The sequence below is a fragment of the Lolium perenne genome, chromosome 4, assembly GCF_019359855.2.
Source record: "Lolium perenne isolate Kyuss_39 chromosome 4, Kyuss_2.0, whole genome shotgun sequence".
Taxonomy (NCBI): domain Eukaryota; kingdom Viridiplantae; phylum Streptophyta; class Magnoliopsida; order Poales; family Poaceae; genus Lolium; species Lolium perenne.
In genome coordinates, this window is record NC_067247.2 from 396,655,217 (window position 1) to 396,675,189 (window position 19,973).

The window sequence follows — 19,973 nt, forward strand, 5'->3', positions numbered from 1 at the left end:
CAAGCAATCACACACTTATAGTTTGCTAGTCAGCTGCACGTAACGTTAAAAATCGGCAATTATAATGAATAAACCTGTAATTTTTCACTTAAAATGCATTAAGGAGCATCAAATTTGACAAATCAAACCATGTCGTACTGAAAATTGACATGTCTTTCTCATGCAGAAATGTAAAATTATCCATGCATGTGCGTTTATACAGGTTAAGTTTTGCACGTATTATTTTTTGTAACTTTTCTGACTACCTTCAAAGCTCCAATCCTTCTTCATCATCTTTGTTGTACCGCACTGATGCAAGTGAATGCGAGCTGCTCGCCAGACGCGACTTCGTGTCCGATATATGTACTATGCCTTCTCCATCTAGTGCTAGTTACGCCTCTGTGCTAATTAATTCAGCACAAACCTCTGTCATTGCCATTTGTGACTCACCTCGACCATTGGAGCCCAATCACAAGAGCGAGCTCAGTCTCAACCAGAGAGGCATGTGTCTCATGGTTAGCTATCTACAACTTGCTGTCTTACTAAAACCATGCCTATCATAGAGATCACCTCGCTGGTGTAGCAATGGCTGCAAGTAGCTGCTAGCATGAGCGAAGGGGATAAGGAAGAAAAGATTAAAAAAATGGGTTGGGGCCAACAAGCAGGAAAGCTATCTACTAGATTTATGGATGTTTCTGGAATTGGGTAGAAAATAGTAGATGACACTGTAGCAGCGAATCCCAGAGACCAAGGCCGTTGGATGATGTCTAATGAACGGCAGAACAAAATCGGCGAAATTAGCTTGAATTTTGATAATAAATCTTGTGCATTTTCCCTCGAACATGATTTATCAACTTTGGGTAGTCTCTGGACTAGTCTCCCTCGTCCACCAATTATTATCATACTACTGCGGAAAGTTGAGGGCAATCCCTAGTCCCGAGCACTTCGCCCACTTCCCCTGGCCTCATCCCAGAGATCTCACACCAACCACCTCACCGTCGACTAGCCGCCAGTCTACAGCCCTCCGAAGAATCCCCAATGGCGGCGACGCCCCTACTAGAGCGCTCCTCACGCGAGCGCATCATCGAGTCTGGCCCACATGTCTTTCGTGCCTGCCGTGTGTCGGCAAGCACGACCGACTTCTCCGTCGGCGAGCCGCCGGCCGTGGGCGAGGGCGAGGGCGAGGCGTCCCCGTACACTATGACAGTGCACATCTTCTTCTCGAGGACGTACGAGCTCAGGAGGATGGCCGGCCCCCTCCCTGCCCCTTTGGATGAGGACGATATCACCACTACACCTGCGAAGAGGTGGTGCTGGATCTTGGCTTGCCTCCGAGGGAGCTGCGTAGTGGGGGCAATGTCGTGCGAACTATGCGCGAGATTCTTGCCCGTGTATGGCTGCTCAAGAACCTGAACCTCACGGAGGAGGAGTGGGACATCATCATGCCTTACGATGTTATGCACCTGATGTGGCAGCAGGCGTGTCGTCGGCTCGGTGGCCTCCACTTCGACCTCACCCTTAGGGTGGACCACCGGCTCATCGTCAACTTGCCGGCGCTGCAGGACAGTTGGGTCCTAGTTGCGCCGGAGGACGGCCACTGCAGCATATGCATGCTGGGGCTGTCGCAGCGCACAACGGTGCGTCTCCGGGGATGCAAACACCCGTTCCATAGGAAGTGCATCTTCTCCTGGTTTGTAACGAAAGCCAGCTGCCCTATCTGCCGCGATAAAGTGCTGACCCATCTTATTTTCGATTTGTAGCATAGTATGAATAAAACCCCTGTATGATAGGGATGCCATGCCAACTTGAATCCTATGTCAAGAGAAATTCTATTTGATTGTGGTTATAAGATATTACTGCATTAGTTTGATCAAGTATTATCATTCTATTTTCCTATGGGATATGACCCTATGAATCAAACAGCATGGGATTACTTCCACACAATTAAGTTTGACCAACTTTTAGTAGGACAACAAACATAAATAATTAGTCATCATGGGATTACAATCCAACAGATAATTGTCTTCAGGACTCATACATTTTCCAAATAGAAAAATCAAAACAAATCATGGTTCTTCATCTCATGACATGATCTGAGAGACAAGAGTCTAATCATCATCATCATCATCATCATCATCATCATCATCACCTCCGTCTTCATTCTGATATTCGTGCATGGTCTCATCCTGCTCGTCGTGTCCATTCTCCTCCTGAGATTCACCAGGTAGCTTCAGTTTATCCATCTCTTTGTCGACTATGCTAACCTCAACAGTGAAATCTACTTCTCCATCATGTGCAGGGATACCTGTATCCAACGAGGTTTCATCAATGTCAGCAACTTTAGTTTGCATACAACCAGCGAAATCATCTTCTTTGGGCACCAATTATTGGATCCGCATTCTCATCCAAATCATATATGTTCCTTGCCACAAACTTTTGCACACCGCCATCCTTTTCTAGATCTGTCTTCCAAGAAAAGTACCTTGGCCGCTTGAGGTACCAAAATATAAGGATCATCGTTGTACCACTGAGCAGTAGTATTAACTGATATGAAATACCCATCATTTCTGGCACCTTTGCCCTTGTTTGGATCTTGGTTGTACCAATAACACTTAAATAGAACCACAGATCGGACAGTAACCTTATCACTATAGAACAACTGAATAACCTCTTCTATGTGACCATAATGGTCAAATGACTCTGATCTCTTCTTTCTGGTTGTCAAGTGATCTCCACTGGTTGTGATGCCACTATTTCGTGTCTTCAAATGTTGTTCACGCTCATAGGAGCTGTAATGGACACCATTGGCATTGCAAGCTGCAGCTACCAACACCCTCTTATCTGGACCACGTGATAGGACAAGGAGATCAGCACTAACAGCGCCTGGATTCTCCGCATGGAGTTTCGAGATCTACGATTACAAAATAGACAAGAGGTCATCTCATGTGAAAACACATAGACAAGTCAGAGTGCAATTGAACATCTTACATATTTCTCAAACCAGTCCTGAAATCCACTCCCACGTGCCGATAGCTTTCCATTCGTTTCCATGTACAACCTGCAAAACATAGCCAAGTCAGCTGAATATATTTCATTTTGATACAAGTGTTGACGTCCGAAACCCACCGGCGGGCAGCGACGGGCAACATAGTAGAGCCGGGAACAACCTAGGGCTGCGGCTGGCCGAGGTCCCTCCGAGCGACGGCCCGCAAAGCCTTCTGGTACACACGTCCGATGCTGATGCAAGGGCGTGCCACCTGACCTATACCTGGTCAGGAAGGTGATGGAGATGCCTCGCTTAGTTTCCTGCATGGCATACACGTAAACATTAAATACGAGCCTCGATCGGCTCTCAGGTTATCCTGTGAATCGGCTCAAGGAGCCGATCCACCCATGATTCGTACGAGGTGCACGAATATATGGTGGTCCTGCTTGATCAAGATGAAGCTAATGCGATCCACGACGATTTAGGGTTTTCACCGCATAACCGGATCATCCTACTCACGATTGGGCCTCGCGGCCACGCACGGTGATCGTAAGCCGATCCTAGATAGGGCCTAAAAACCAACACGAGGTTGATCCCCGGAACATCCTGTCTAGGACTAGCAAACGACACCCTACGTGCCGCTGGATCCTCCAACCCTTTGTAAGGCCTAACTATTGCAGATATTAAACTAATCCTCGATGAACGAGGAGCGATCGTAACGGATCGGATCTACTAAATAAAGATCAAGCGGGGTGCCGCCCCCACACCTGAGATAGGTGTGAGGGCGGCTAGATATGCAAGGGTTGCACTACGATAGCATGTTACGCGAAGAACTATGCTAACCCTAACACATCTATGATAACTACGTTGCTCGCCATCAACAAGGCTTCAGTACGAGCAACGCATGAACAACGTGGAGCTTGTGCTGCCTAGATCGCAAGAGGCAGCATGTTGCTTACCGGTAGAAACCCTCGAGATGAAGGAGTTGGCGATGCGCCGAGATTGATTTGGTTGGTTGAACGTTGGTTGTTGTTTATTCCATGAACCCTAGATACATATTTATAGTCCAGGGGACTTTCTAATTTAGGCGTGCACCTAACCGTGCACGGGTCAAACTCTATCTTCTAATCTAAGATGCGATCTACTATATTACAGATACAAGGGCAAACTAGCCCAAACTTTGCATATAAGGCCGATTCACGTATTTCTTCCATATATAATCTTCAAGTCCATCTTGATCGCGGCCCACCTCTGACTCGATCAAATTCTGGTGATAACACATGCCCCCCTGGTTTTGGAATTGATAATTCCAAAATCACTCTGCTTTTTCTTCGTCGGGCCATGTCGTGGCAGAACCGTCGCAGTATCCTTCATCATGATGCCTTGCCTTCTCAACTTCTCCGCGTGAACTCCCATTTTTGAAGAAGGTTTCGACGAAGGACCAGCCGATGACACCCCAATCGGCTTTTAAAACAGAGCATCTACCAGGCCAGCTGCCCCCCGAGCCTCAGTCAAGGCGAGAATAGCGGTAAGGATACACGGATCAGAAAAAGGGTTTTGAACTTAGGTAATTCTGAGACAGCCACCATGCCGAGCCAGCCAAACTTGCCCCCATCGATCGCCTCTTCTTCCGTTGAAAGCCGATATTGTAGACGAAACACCAACAGCTTAATGAGCAAAAGGCTGCCTTGCATGCCAAAACTGGCGCTTCTGACAGTACTGCTGAACTGGCGTAAAGGGTTGGAAGTCCTCGAAGAGAAAGTCCGGGCACCAAAATCGGCTCATTGCAGCTGAGGAAGCTCTCATTGTTCACTCCCTCAAGGAAGCAGAAGACCTTGAAGCTGAACTGAAGACCGACTTGGTGAAAATCCGCGTCTCGAACACGCAGCGGGTAGATCCTGTGTAATTATACTAGAGTCGATGGCTGTGCATCGGCTTTATTTCTTAGCTCTAAAGTCGATGTCCGTGCATCGGCTGTATACCATGAGAAAAATCATCTATGGAAGAACATTGCAAAACCAAATGACATTTGGACTGAAAGGGCAAAAGGTGGCATCTTCTGGATATTATCAACATAAAGTAATATAACAAGTGCAATATGCAAGTATGTAGGAATCAATGCACAGTTAACACAAATGTTTGCTTTTTAGATAGAAGGAAATGGGTAAACTGACTCAACATTGAAAGTAAAAGAATGGTCCTCATAGAGGAAAAGCATCGATTGCTATATTTGTGCTAGAGCTTTGATTTTGAAAACATGAAACAATTTTGTCAACGGTAGTAATAAGGCATATGTATCATGTAAATTATATCTTACAAGTTGCAAGCCTCATGCATAGTATACTAATAGTGCCCGCACCTTGTCCTAATTAGCTTGGACTACCGGATCATCACAATGCACATGTTTTAACCAAGTGTCACAAAGGGGTACCTCTATGCCGCCTGTACAAAGGTCTAAGGAGAAAAGCTCGCATTGGATTTCTCGCTATTGATTATTCTCAACTTAGACATCCATACCGGGACAACATAGACAACAGATAATGGACTCCTCTTTTATGCATAAGCATGTAACAACAATTAATAATTTTCTCATTTGAGATTGAGGATATATGTCCAAAACCGAAACTTCCACCATGGATCATGGCTTTAGTTAGCGGCCCAATGTTCTTCTCTAACAATATGCATGCTTAACCATAAGGTGGTAGATCGCTCTTACTTCAGACAAGACGAACATGCATAGCAACTCACATGAAATTCAACAAAGAGTAGTTGATGGCGTCCCCAGTAAACATGGTTATCGCACAACAAGCAACTTAATAAGAGATAAAGTGCATAATTACATATTCAATACCACAATAGTTTTTAAGCTATTTGTCCCATGAGCTTGTATATTGCAAAGATAAAGAATAGAAATTTCGAAGGTAGCACTCAAGCAATTTACTTTGGAATGGCGGAGAAATACCATGTAGTAGGTAGGTATGGTGGACACAAGTGGCATAGTGTTTGGCTCAAGGATCTTGGATGCATGAGAAGTATTCCCTCTCGATACAAGGTTTAGGCTAGCAAGGTTGTTTAAAGCAAACACAAGTATGAACCGATGACAAAAAACTCACATAAAAGACATATTGAAAGCATTATAAGACTCTATACCGTCTTCATTGTTGTACCTTTTATCATTATATCGAAGCCGATCGCTTGAACCGGCCCCCTCTTTGTCCTTGCCACCAGAGTGACTGCTTTCTTCTTTGTCTTTGCCATGGCGGTAAACAAAATGAGCTACCATGTAGTTAATTTCCCGGCGCAGAGCTCTGGTCCGTTCTTCTGAAGGGGTGGACAGATCTACTTGGTCGAGGGCACCCTCGGCTGTAAAGCCGTTCCACCTGATGCCATGAGAACGGGTCTTCGAGAAAGAGCCGATTAGATCGGCTTCAAAGAGAGCCTTGAGCTCATCGTACCTCTTCTTATGCTCATCAGGCAGCTCTGCGTACGTGACTGGGTCGCCAGCCATCTCAGCTGTGGATGTCGACATGGTTGCTGAAGAGCGTCCCACCGGGCGTGCCAGAATGTGTTGACGTCCGAAACCCACCGGCGGGCAGCGACGGGCAACACAGTAGAGCCGGGAACAACCTAGGGTTGCGGCTGGCCGAGGTCCCTCCGAGCGACGGCCCGCAAAGCCTTCTGGTACACACGTCCGATGCTGATGCAAGGGCGTGCCACCTGACCTATACCTGGTCAGGAAGGTGATGGAGATGCCTCGCTTAGTTTCCTGCATGGCATACACGTAAACATTAAATACGAGCCTCGATCGGCTCTCAGGTTATCCTGTGAATCAGATCAAGGAGCCGATCCACCCATGATTCGTACGAGGTGCACGAATATATGGTGGTCCTGCTTGATCAAGATAAAGCTAATGAGATCTACGACGATCTGGGGTTTTCACTGCATAATCGGATCATCCTACTCACGATTGGGCCTCACGGCCACGCACGGTGATCGTAAGCCGATCCTAGATAGGGCCTAAAAACCAACACGAGGTTGATCCCCGGAACATCCTGTCTAGGACTAGCAAACGACACCCTACGTGCCGCTGGATCCTCCAACCCTTTGTAAGGCCTAACTATTGCAGATATTAAACTAATCCTCGATGAACGAGGAGCGATCGTAACGGATCGGATCTACTAAATAAAGATCAAGCGGGGTGCCGCCCCCACACCTGAGATAGGTGTGAGGGCGGCTAGATATGCAAGGGTTGCACTACGATAGCATGTTACGCGAAGAACTATGCTAACCCTAACACATCTATGATAACTACATTGCTCGCCATCAACAAGGCTTCAGTACGAGCAACGCATGAACAACGTGGAGCTTGTGCTGCCTAGATCGCAAGATGCGATCTAGGCAGCATGTTGCTTACCGGTAGAAACCCTTGAGATGAAGGAGTTGGCGATGCGCCGAGATTGATTTGGTTGGTTGAACGTTGGTTGTTGTTTATTCCATGAACCCTAGATACATATTTATAGTCCAGGGGACTTTCTAATTTAGGCATGCACCTAACCGTGCACGGGTCAAACTCTATCTTCTAATCTAAGATGCGATCTACTATATTACAGATACAAGGGCAAACTAGCCCAAACTTTGCATATAAGGCCGATTCACGTATTTCTTCCGTATATAATCTTCAAGTCCATCTTGATCGCGGCCCACCTCTGACTCGGTCAAATTCTGGTGATAACAACAAGTTCATAGTATATGCGAGGAACTGAGTATTTCGTGTGCATAGTACTCACTTAACATATTCATCAGCCTCTGTAGCATTATTCAGCACATACCAAGATAACTGTTCAAATTCAGACTGCTCTAATGTTTTTTCGGTCCTCTTTCCTATTAGCTCAACACCATGATTAAAAACAGATCCTCCAACTTCCAAAATTCTGCGACCCCGGTTGAATCTGGTCTCAATATCAGGAATATATCTTGAGGCAAATGTATATGCTTCACGACAATATACGCCACCGCAATGCAAGCCTCCGGTCTAGCTTTGTTCCTAAGCGTATTCTTGAAAGTGCACAGTCGACGTTCTATAGGGTACATCCATCCATACTGTACCGGACCTCTTAAAAGTGCCTCATCAGGTAGATGAACAGCCAAATGCACCATCACATCAAAGAAGGCTGGAGGATATATCAGCTCCAGCTTGCACAGGATTACTGCTATGTCCACCTTAAGACGTTCTACAACAGCTCTGCTTAGAGTTTTACTACATATTTCCCTAAAGAACCTTCCCAACTCTGCAATCACGTTGTACATATTTGGCTTCACTAAATCTTTAATGCCAATAGCTAAAAGCCTTTGCAGCAGGATATGACAATCGTGAGTTTTCAACCCTTGGAGCTTGTTTCTTTCAGCATTGAGACAATTTGCAATGTTGGAAGCAAATCCGAACGGGAACATCACACCTCGGAGGTACTCACAAAATAATCTCCTTTTAGGCATCGGCAATGTGAATTCCGCGCCTCGAAATTTATAATATTTTTCCTTGCCTTTGTTCACTTTGTCATTACGATCCGATTGCAAGTGCTGTTAACATTCAATGTTGCACAATCAATCCTAGCATTTGAGCTATCTTTTGTCTTGGATGGAATGTTGAGTAATGTGCCGACAATGCTGTCACATATATTCTTCTCCATGTGCATGATATCAATATTATGCCGAAGCTTCTTACCAGCCCAATACGGCAAGTCCCAAAGAGTGGTCCTGCGCTTATAAAATATTCTCGGTCTATCATTTTCCATTTCCTTCCTCTTGGTACATGCTGCTATTTCACCTCCCATCTTCCTTTTGGTAGCTGCTAGACTCGGTTCATCTCCTCTCTTCTTCCTTTTTCTATCTGCTACTCTTTGCTGCATCTTACGTATCCTTCTCTCGCTGTACTGCTTGTGGCGGCTGGTGGTTTTCCTGGTTTAACATTTCTGACCGCTTCTAGGTGCGCCTCCAACTCGTGACTCTTAAAGTGCATGCGGTTTAGTCTTTTTACAGGCCTGATCACCAATAAATTGCAATTTTTTTCTATTTTTCGGAAACTGTGATCTAATGGAAGGAAACGGCGATGGCCCATATAGCATATCTTGTTTATTATCCTCACTGCCGGCTGATCGGTATCACGGTGAACACATGCATTATAACCTGATGTTACTACGCACGACATAGTGCCCAAAGCTGGATAATCATGGGTGCAATACGATCTGACAGACACGTAATAGAAAATTTTGTTCTTTAGGTTGACACACATCCCGTGTAGGGACACCCTCCCATAATGTTTGCAAGTCTCTAATAAGAGGCTGCATGAACACATCAAAATCCTTCCCGAGGAGATTTGGGACTGGGATGAGTAAGGCCATCATACGATTCGATGATCGGTGCATGTCCGGGGAGCCTGGTTGTAAGGTGTAACTAGTACTTGGCCACATGCTATACGAGTTGCTCATGTTGCCAAATAGGTTGAATCCATCTCGTAGCAAGGCCAAGTCTCGGGTTCCTTGGATCTGCAGCAAAATCTGGATGATCCAGGTCGAATTGCTTCCATTCATCGCCATCAGCAGGATGCCTCAGTAAATCAGGGTCGGGCGTGAGAATCTCTTTGTGCCATCTTGTTTCCCGAGATGTTTGTTCTGAAGCAAACAACCTCTGCAATCTTTGTACAAGTGGAAAGTATCTCGGAACCTTCCAAGGAATCTTTTTCTTACCACCAGCTCCATCATGTTTCCATCTTGATTTCTTACATACTTGGACATTCATCGAGGTCATTATACTCCATCCAAAACAAGGCACGATTATTTTTGCAAAAATCAATCTTCTCATATCCAAGTCCCAGTACCTTGATGTCTTGCTTCACCTCATAAAAGGATTTTGGCAGTCCAGCCCCGGGGAGTGCATCATTGTATGTCTTCGCAACTGCATTGAACGCTTTATTGGTAATCCCCTGGTATGACTTGTCATGAAGTAATTTCACAATTAATTCGAATCTTGACACAACAGAACCAGGGGCCACTAAGCGCTTAGCATCTTCTATCAGGTCATGGAAAAGAGGCTTTTTGTGATAACCATGGGGCTGTTGGCTTGCATATGGATACAGATCCCGTAACAAATTAGCAGTAGCCTCATCCTGGACGAGATCTTCAGGCTGATAACCATCAGAATAAAGAGGATCAATAATGTCAGGCTGATCATAGTGTTCACCATGGTTAATCCACCTGATATATGTCTGGTCCATCCCATAAACGAATAAATGATCTGAGACTACATGTTGAGGCTTGGACCCAATATTCAAACATACGCGGCATGGACAAATCACTTCCTTTGTCTTGTCGCCGTCAGTAAAATCACTAACGTGCTTCATGAAGTCTTCAATACCACTCAAATATGTTGGTGTGTTTAATGAGTGAAATAATATCCAAGTTCTGTCCATCTGTTGAGGAGATAGATGGTCAGAGAAGCGATAAGCTATTTCAACAAACAGGTCACCTACGAATGTAAGCAAACATACCTGAGCAAACAGGTCGAATATAAAACTATAAATGCTACATTATTTGAGCCGATTTCAGCAAACGAACTGAGTGCAAAACTACGGCTACCTAGCGAACAGATTTTTTTTAGGCTGACCACTGGGTTTCCCCACTTTGTATTTTTTTTTAATAAAAAGAGGGAAATATGTACAAAAGTTGCTGGAGAGCAGCAACTAAAAGGATCATAGATCCCAAACAGCAAAATATATATAAAATGTTCTACCCATGATATGATTTCCTCTTTGCCTTATGAACAAGGAGAGCAATTTCATCCTTGAATCTCTTGTGCCATCTGTAAATGCTTGGGGGGGAGTGTAACACCCTAACTTTTGCAAACTTGTTTCTTTGTCCAGAGTGCAAAAATTAGGGGGAACAAAAACTTTTTGTCTAAACCTCCTACAACAATGTGTATTGCTTATTTGTGATGTTTTGTGTGTTATGCATGTTTTTCCTAAGGTGATTGCCGAACAATTTTGAGAACAAACATAATTCATGTTCCTTGGTGATCATGTCATTCAAAATATTACTATCTACTTGACAAAAGCTTTATCTTGGCTATTTCTCTTATTTCCGGTAATTTTACATTTTTTTCAAAATAATGAGCCAAGATTTAATTAGACGCAAAGGTTTTCCAAACTAAGTATTTATAAAACCTATAGGGATCTACAAGTTTGTATGATCTCACTATCTTGAAAAACTTTGTTTTATAAACTTTTACACATGGATTTCGATTTAAAAAAAAGGCTATATAAATTAGAAGATGTTTGTGCCTCCACTAATTTTCTTTTGTTTCTTTTTGCTAGAAAATCTTGCCCCAAAGCTTTATTCCCCTATTAAGGAACTTTCTCAAACCTTACCATGACATGGTCATTATTGAGCCCTTGTTCAACAATTTCTTCTTGATTTGTTTGATAGATGTTCTATTGTCATTGTTGATAGTATGTGTTGGTTTAACCTATGTGTGGCTCTCCTTGACCTTGATGGAGTCATTTGTGGTATCTTGCTTTGTTGCCGTGCTTGTTTGATCTTGCTTGTTTGTGTAGCTGCCTAGCAATATAACTCTAACACATTTATACCAACGAAAAAAATAGCGCGCTATAACAAAATAGCGTGGGTCTAAAAATACGCTATTAGCATGCTATAGCGTGCTATTAACACGAATAGCGCGCTATAGCGCCGAAATAGCGTAGCGTCGGCTCTCTAGATATGCTATAGCGTGCTATTAGCGTTGGAATAGCGCGCAATTTTTTTCCATGATTTATACCCAGTGTCATGAAAACAATGTGATGCCATGATCATCTTTCCCTTACACCTTAAACTCAATTCCTTTCTTAGCTTTGATAAACATTGCTTTATTATTATTATATTATTATTTTAAAAAAATCATACTCTTCTCTAGGTTTTCTAAAACTAGTTCCAAAATAGTTTCCCAATATTATTTTCAAAAGAAAATATGGATGATCGTGAATATCATCACAAACAATAAAATAAAATGAAGTGCTGACCTAGGGTCAAGACAAGTAGCATTGTGCAGCTACTACAAAACCGTAACCATAGCACCACTCTGAAAAATCTTCTGAAATCTGAAGCTGTTGAAAACTACTGCAGGCAGCGATCTCTGGAGATCACCTAAATGCTCCACTTTCGACCTCTCTCTTTCCCTCATTTCTCCACCAAATTTGTATCTGTAAAATTCCTTGTAATCCTGGTTGTATCCTTAACAGCTGGGAAGAAAAATAAACTCTTTCAGAGCAACCTATCGGGCTGGAGAAAAAAGAGAAATCGAAGGAATCTAGTGCAATAGTCAGGTCGACCCTGTCGCGTTCTTCTTCTTCCCTCCCTGGTCGATCCATGCACTGTGTGTGTGCTTAGCACGTTTGAGAAAAATGAGAGAGAGGAGAAGAGGCCGGTTGAGCCATGCATGCAAATGGTGCCCTTGCCGCATCCCTCCTCAACACCCCAAGCCAAAATAGTGGCAGCCGTTGCTCCTGCACACCACCCTCGCCCTAGCCTGCATGTTGCTGGCCCCGTCTTTCCGCTGGCGATCTGTCGAGCACCTGGCAGACGACAAGACGCGTCGTCAACCTTCCTCGCTTCCCACAGCACACGACCACTCCTCCGCTGTCTCTTGGTCGTCGCAGACCAGAAGACACCACGCCACCGCCTCCCTCTCCCTATCACTTCCTGCCACTCTCTCACCCACGCACGGACAGCCGCAGCCCTGCGCGACCGCACCTTGCCGCTGTCATATCATCGAGCGGCATGCAGGCGGACGCGACCTCTCCCTGCCTGCCGATTCCCTTGCATCCCCGACGCTAGCATCGCTCCAAGACGATCTCCACGACTCAGACACGCAGCGAAGCCTCGCCTCTAGCTATTGTCGTTTCACTCCTGTCCCTGGGTGCCGCCCATTCTGGCCAGTACCCGTCGAGCGGCAGCAGGGCACCGTGCCCGCACCATCTCCCCGGCCTCCCGAGCCCTTTTAGTCGCACGCCCCTTCCTCTCCAGTCCACACCCTCTCTCACCTCTTCACTGCAACCGTCCGAGGAGCAGAATACCGCGCCCAGCCGTCTCTTCCTCACCGGAGAAGAAAACGAGCCGAACCGGCCGCCGTGTGCATGTCGCCGAGCACGTCACTGCCAGCACTTCTCCGCCTTCCCTCTCTGTCCCTTCGTCCATGTCCTGGACCTAACCCATCCCCTATCCTTGCGCAGGGAAACGCTGGGAGGCCCCGCGTGACGAGCTCCGCGGCTGGCCGTTCTCGACTTCGTCCGCACCTACGCCGCGCACGCCACGGACCATGTCGACGCCTGGAGAACGTCCCTGCATGCACGCGTCGCCTTCCATGACGCCTGAGGCTCCGCCGCTCCGTGCCGTCCCTCTGGAGTCGCCCAAGCCCGACCGAAGCGCCCAGGCAGGCCTCCGCTCGACCACGCCGTTGCCGCCACGTCTCCGCCCTCCCCCTTGCACTCCCTCTCAGTCCTCTCCGTCTCGGCACCTTCTCGTACCCTAACACGGCCCTTACCTTCTCTTCCAGGGAACCCACGGGAAGTCCGCCGCCATCACGGTTCCGTCGGTCCCGACGACATGGTGCTCGCCATGGCCCCCGTGGACTTCCGCGAGCTCGCATGCAGACCACGCCGTCGGAGGAGACCGCGGCGAAGCTCCTCTGCTCCTTTGCGCCGTCGCCCTAGCCTCCCTGCCTGACCCTCGGTGAGCCCCTGCTGCGCTGCCGTTGTTTGTGCCGCGATCGCGCCGCACGTCTCTGGTCGCCATTGATGCTCGCTTCGCAAGCCGTTGGATTTTGATCCGGCGCTCGCATGCGGCCCATGGCCACGCATGGCCAGGATCTGGCGGACCCCGCCGGGCCCCGCTGGGCCGTTTGAACGGCGCCATCTCCCTCGCATTCCCAGCACCGTTGGGCTGACCCGCGTTGAATCCATCGCCAGTTAGGGTTTCAGCCCAATACTCTTTTCTGTTTAAATCTGAAATTGCCTCCAATAAATGGATCAGTAGGTTTTCTAATTCCATTTATTCCTAGATGAACCAAATTGGGTGATTCAAATTTATAGAAGCTCGTGAACTAAATCTGAACCACAAACAATTGCATGCATGTGCTGTTTGGTTGTATATCTGTGTAGAAAAATCATGTTCTAGAATGTTGCAGTATAAGTATTTAATTTGGTGTGAGACTAGTAATGATCCTATCTGCATGAGGTCAATTTTGATGTGTTGTAGATGTAATTTCCCATCTTTTGGAACTGGTCCCACTTGCAGAAGTTTTGTGGACTTTGTCTGGTTAACAAATTAAATTTGGTCCAGAGAGCTCTTCAGTGATTTTTAAATTGCAAACTACAATGGATTTTGTAACAAATCCAAGTGCTTCTGGTAGCTACCATGTTAGAGTGCATTTGAGTCCAGGGAAATATTTTTTGAGTTATAATTAATATCTGGGAATTTTATAACCAAAACAGGGTACCTTTTAGTATAAAAATTGTGTAAATTATTTTATAAGTCAGAAAAATACCAAACCAACTTTGGTAGATCACATTTTTCAGTACCTATCTAGTGATATGTTTGTTACTGGTTGGATATGCTCTGATGACTGTATGCCTTGAAAATGGTTGGCTCTAGTTTCTGCATTATAAAGTCAAGCTTTACTCTCTGTGATTTTACCAAATTTTGGTGTGCATTTTTATCGAGTGGTTTGTTAATATGGTGTTGTTGCTTATTTTACCCATAGGAAAATTGTGTTGTTTTTGTTTAAAATGTTTTATACTAAATTTTGGCACCAGACCCTACTGGTGGTTTCCACAAGTTATTGGCCTCCTGAGCTTGTGTAGATTATGTTTTGATGAGAGATAAAACCCTTTTGAGCAAATAGATGTTTGCTAAGATCTTTTCTAGTGAAAATAGAAATAGTCCTTTTATAAATAAATTGACCATTCTTGCTCTGGGTGTTGTTTGTTTGAAATGTTAATAGTCCATGATTGAGTGGTTTGCTACTATTTGTGTGTGAGTGGTTGATTCCATGGTTGGGTATTGATTGCCTTCTCTTTTATTTTGCGACGTTAGAATGCGAGTACTATCGGAAAGGAAGGAGAGGATCATGGTGAGGACTTCGAAGAGGAAGGAAGAGCAGATGGTTCGTGAAGATGAAGTCCAGGGACAAATAGCCAACCAAGGCAAGTCACCTCTTGATGCACCTCTGATCCTATATATCTTATTCTTGCATTATTACAGGTTTTATAAAAGTGCATGTCTTCTATTTATTTGCCGGTGGTTAGTGCCACCCGGAGTTTTATTATTCCACCCTTAGGGTGCAGCCCTCGTCGGTACCTACTGAACACATATCTATTTGCGATATGGTGCTTATCACCATGTCATCCTTGTCGCCATTTTTCGAAGAAGAACTGGACTATAGGTTGGGAGACCTGGAAAAATGATTATGAAAAATGTTTTTTCTAAAATGAAGTTTTCGAAAACCTTGGAATGGGGTAGCCCTGCCCAAGTGTGGGTTTTTAAAAGGAAGAAATTTTATGGAAGGAAGATTTGCTGGAGGCAAGTGGAGAAAAGAAAATGTTTTCGAAAACTTTAGCGCCTAAGTACTCACCCGGACTGAAAAACAGTGCAACCACATTACCCCAAAGTGGGCACGGGGCGTAGCGTAGTAGTTTGTCTCGCCTTAGTTTGGGTCCTGCAAGTGTAGTGGCAGTCCGACCATGGACGCTTCGACCGGGGTTCTTCCCATGAGAAGGGACGCAACCCATTTGCCTTTTCAGGTACGCGGGGTACAACTTATGAGCTCCCATTGAAAGATGCCTAACTGGTTGAGTGGCATTCCGGAGGGTCGGGTGTCGGGGACTTTGCAACTCCTGGGTAAACGGCATCCCGGACTCTGGTGTTGGGAGGTACAACTCATTCGGCATGTCTTAGGCTAAGGCGAGCAGGCGAAAAACTATGATCGAGTATTTGTCGTGGCATAGCTTATTATGCAGGGATGATGCCCACACGATGAATATCCGGATCTTGTGGGGAAAGTGTACAACCTCTGCAGAGTGAAAACTATTCGAATAGCCGTGTCCGCGGTTATGGACGGTTGGAAAGGCTGCTGCTTAGCACTAAAGAGTTTTGGTTTACAAAAATGTTTTCTCAAATATTGTTTTGGGAAAGTGATGCCAGTGGGACTGGTGGAAAATGTACCTGGGAGGTACGGTGGAAAGTTGGAAAAGTTTTGATGGCCATATGAGATGGCCGGAAAAGAAATTGGGTCACCCTTACCTATTAGTCTGCAAATAAACTTGTTTTTAAAAAAAGGTTTTCAACAAAGATATAGATGTCATATTCTCGAGAGAAACCATCTCTCACTCCCTGTCGCCCTAGAATAGTTCCTGCTCCTTGCTACTGCCAAATTGCATATCCTTTACTTCTCTCTAAGGTGGTTTGCGAGTACAATTCATAATGTACTCATGGCTTTGTCCCTGGCTATTTACTTGGCCAGACTTGGTGGAATTCGACAGATGAAGAAGGAGTTGACGACGTCTATGCGAGCTAGGAACGTCTTCCCAGTCAGTTGCCTGTAGGGTTATGGCATGACTTGGCCCATGCGAAGACTTTCGTCTGAAGTATTTCCGCTGTGTGATTGTTGATCTCCTGCCATTGCGGCTCTTATGTAAGTATTGGTCATGTGACCTGTTGTAATCTTTTTATTCGGTACTGTTGTTGATCGCCAAAACCCACCGGCGGGCAGCGGCCTATCAACACGGTAGAGCCGGGAAGAGCCTAGAGCTGCGGCTGGCTGAGACCCCTCCGAGCGACGGCCCGCAATGCTCTTCTGGTCACACGCGGCGATGCGAAGTGCAAGGGCGTGCCACCTGACCTATACCTGGTCAGGAAGGTGATGGGGATGCCTCGCTTAGTTCCTGCATGGCATACACGTAAACATTAAATCAGAGCCTCGATCGGCTCTCAGGCTATCCTGTGAATCGGCTCAAAGAGCCGATCCACCCATGATCCGTACGGGGTGCACGAATACCTGGTGATCCTGCTTGATCAAGATAAAGCTAATGAGATCTACGACGATTTAGGGTTTTCACCGCATAATCGGATCATCCTACTCCAGGTTGGGCCTCGCGGCCACGCACGGTGCTCGTAAGCCGATCCTAAACAAGGCCACACAACCAACGTGACGTTGATCATCGGAACATCCTGTTTAGGACTTGCGAACGCCACCCTACGTGCCGCTGGATCCTCCCCCCCTTCGTAAGGCCTAACTATTGCAGATATTAAACTAATCCTTGCGGAGCAAGGAGCAATCGTAACGGATCAGATCTACTAGATGATGAACAAGCAGGTGCCGCCCCACGCTGAGATAGGCGTGAGGGCGGCTAGACATGCGAGGGTTGCACTACGTAAGCATGTTTATACGAAGAGCTATGCTAACCCTAACACATCTATGATAACTACGTTGCCCGCCATCAAAGACGCTTCAGTACGGGCAACGCATGAACAACGTGGGGCTGGTGCTGCCTAGATCGCAAGATGCGATCTAGGCAGCATGTCGCTTATCTGATTGAAACCCTCGAGACGAAGGAGTTGGCGATGCGCCGAGATTGGTTTGTTTTTGGGGTGAACGTTGTGTTGTTGTTTATTCCATAAACCCTAGATACATATTTATAGTCCAGCGGACTTTCTAACGTGGGAATATCCCACCGTGCGCGATACAAATTCTAAACCTTGATCTAAGATATGACCTACTATAATTAAAGATACACGGGCAAACTAGCCCAAATTCTCCGTGCAAGGCCGCTTCAGAGATCTTCCACGTGTAGTCCTCTAAGCCCATCTCTCTTATGGCCCACCTCTGGATTTGTCCAAAATCTGGTGATAACACATGCCCCCCTGGTTTTGGAAATAATTTTTCCAAAATCATTGTATTTTCCTCTCGAAGGGTCATGTCGTGGCAGGACAGAGCCATTTGCAGCTTCCGTCATCATTATGCCCTGTCCTTTCAGCTTCTGCAAAATTTGACAGCTCTGACATTACCCCTTCGGAAACTGTGATGGCAGTAATTCCCACCAGGTTTCTCATTATTTAACCGTGCCGACTAAATAGTCATCTTTATCCTCTTCCTCTGTTCCAGCCATCGGCACTCCAAAAACAACCCTTCTGCGCACCATGTCCTCTTCTTCCTCTGCCTCGTCGGGACTTTCCTTCGAGTCTTCTTCTCCCGAGCCGATACCAGCACCGAGCCCACAAGAAGTTTATGCGGCCAACATCCATCGCGCCATTGAGGCCGGGGAGGAGTCAGACCATGACTTCTCCATCTGGTCCGAGGACGACCAATCCTCGACGGACGGGGAGAGCGACCTCCGCTTCCTCGCCAACGGGGAATCGGAAGAGAAGAGCGACGACGATCGCTTCTCTGGGATGACTTCACCTCCCCGAGGTGAAGGAGGAGGGAGAGGAAGAGGAGGACGACGACGACAGCCTCTCTCTGACGCGCCGCCAGCCAAGCGCCATTGCCCCTGGTCAGGGAATCTCAGTGATTATGATAGCGACGACGATGACGACGACGTGGAGGACGAGGACAACGAAGGTCCTGCCGGCGGCTGCTACAGCAGCGACGACGAGCTCGCCGGGAGCGGCTGACAGCCGCCGACGATGGTGACGACGAGGGCGATGACGGCCCGTAGAATAGGACCTCTAGAATAGGATCAGCAACAGTAGATGGGGCAATGTATCCCCTTAGTACTCCCTTTTGAGAGCAATCAGCTCTTCTATGTAAGAAATCTGGTTTGTCGTTGAAGAACTCCTCCCCAATCTTAATTCTGCCGATTTCTTCTGAGTTTGATTGAGCCGATTCTCTCTTCTGCCGACCCCACCGATCGTCACTTAGCCAATGGCCAACAGGCCGATGACAACACACCGGTAACTTAATGCCCCATCCCTTTGAGTTCTGGCGGACAACTAGGCAAATCGATGTTCTCACGAGGGAACCAGAATTACTGCCGAAAACGACTTGATCCCGAAGTCGATACCATTGTGTTTTCAGCCTGATGAAATCTCAATCGGCTTCTTAAGAACGGCAAATTCTGCGCCATCAGTTGCCCCCCGAGCCTTTATCAAAGCGAGCATATCAGTGGACTAACCAAATGTGTCGTCATCGGTTTCCAAGTCATGACGCGGAACCAGCCGATCTCAGCAAAATCGGCTCTCCAGAGCAGAGAACCTTCAGGGTGAGCTGCCCCCCGAGCTTCTTCGATCCACTTTCGCGCTTTGCAAGTCAGATCGGCTCCTCCCCTGTGGTGAATCTGATGCAACCCATCCTTAACCTGATCTGCACATTGCTCGCAAAGAGGAAACCAAAGGTTCTTGAATCGAAGTTATCAAGTCACTCAGTTGAGGAGCTCTTCCATTAGAGTCGATGGCCACGTATCTGCATCGGCTAAACTTTGGTGTTGTTTTTTTTTTTTTTTGTTTGGCCGATTTTTCTTAATCGGCCCCAATGTTCCACCACACGCATGTCCGCACATGTTTATCCGCACATGTTCATCTGACTATATGCCCCCGAGCCGAATACGCCAAATGATTGCAGATATCGGCTTTACAGGTAAGCCAGGCACTTGCACTTGTACGTCGTCTTCGCAAAGATTCATGCTGACTTCCATCTGCCGACGCGGCCGCTGCCCAGTAGATCGTTGCTGACCATAAACAGAATATGTGCAGAAGATAATTTTGGCCGATTGCGGGAATCGGCCTCCACATTGCTCGCTCGATGAAGGTTTTGTAATGTTCCTCCATAAAATTTTTGGGGCCGATCACAAGGATCAGCCTCGCACGGTTTGCTCATTGGTTTAATCTTGCTACTTGGTTAGGCTGGATAAAACCAACCCAACCTCTGACTTGATGCGCCTGCTGTCATCCACCTTGAGAGCATCGTATAA

At 46.4% G+C, this 19,973-nt stretch overlaps 1 long non-coding RNA gene across 1 annotated transcript; it reads left to right on the forward strand.

Annotated features, from left to right (window-relative positions):
• The first annotated feature begins 13,570 nt into the window (after positions 1–13,570).
• Positions 13,571–16,745, forward strand: LOC127297619 (uncharacterized). Its single transcript, XR_011744209.1, has 3 exons — positions 13,571–13,740; positions 15,103–15,212; positions 16,529–16,745. It is a non-coding gene; the product is annotated as an uncharacterized lncRNA (long non-coding RNA).
• Positions 16,746–19,973: the final 3,228 nt, after the last annotated feature.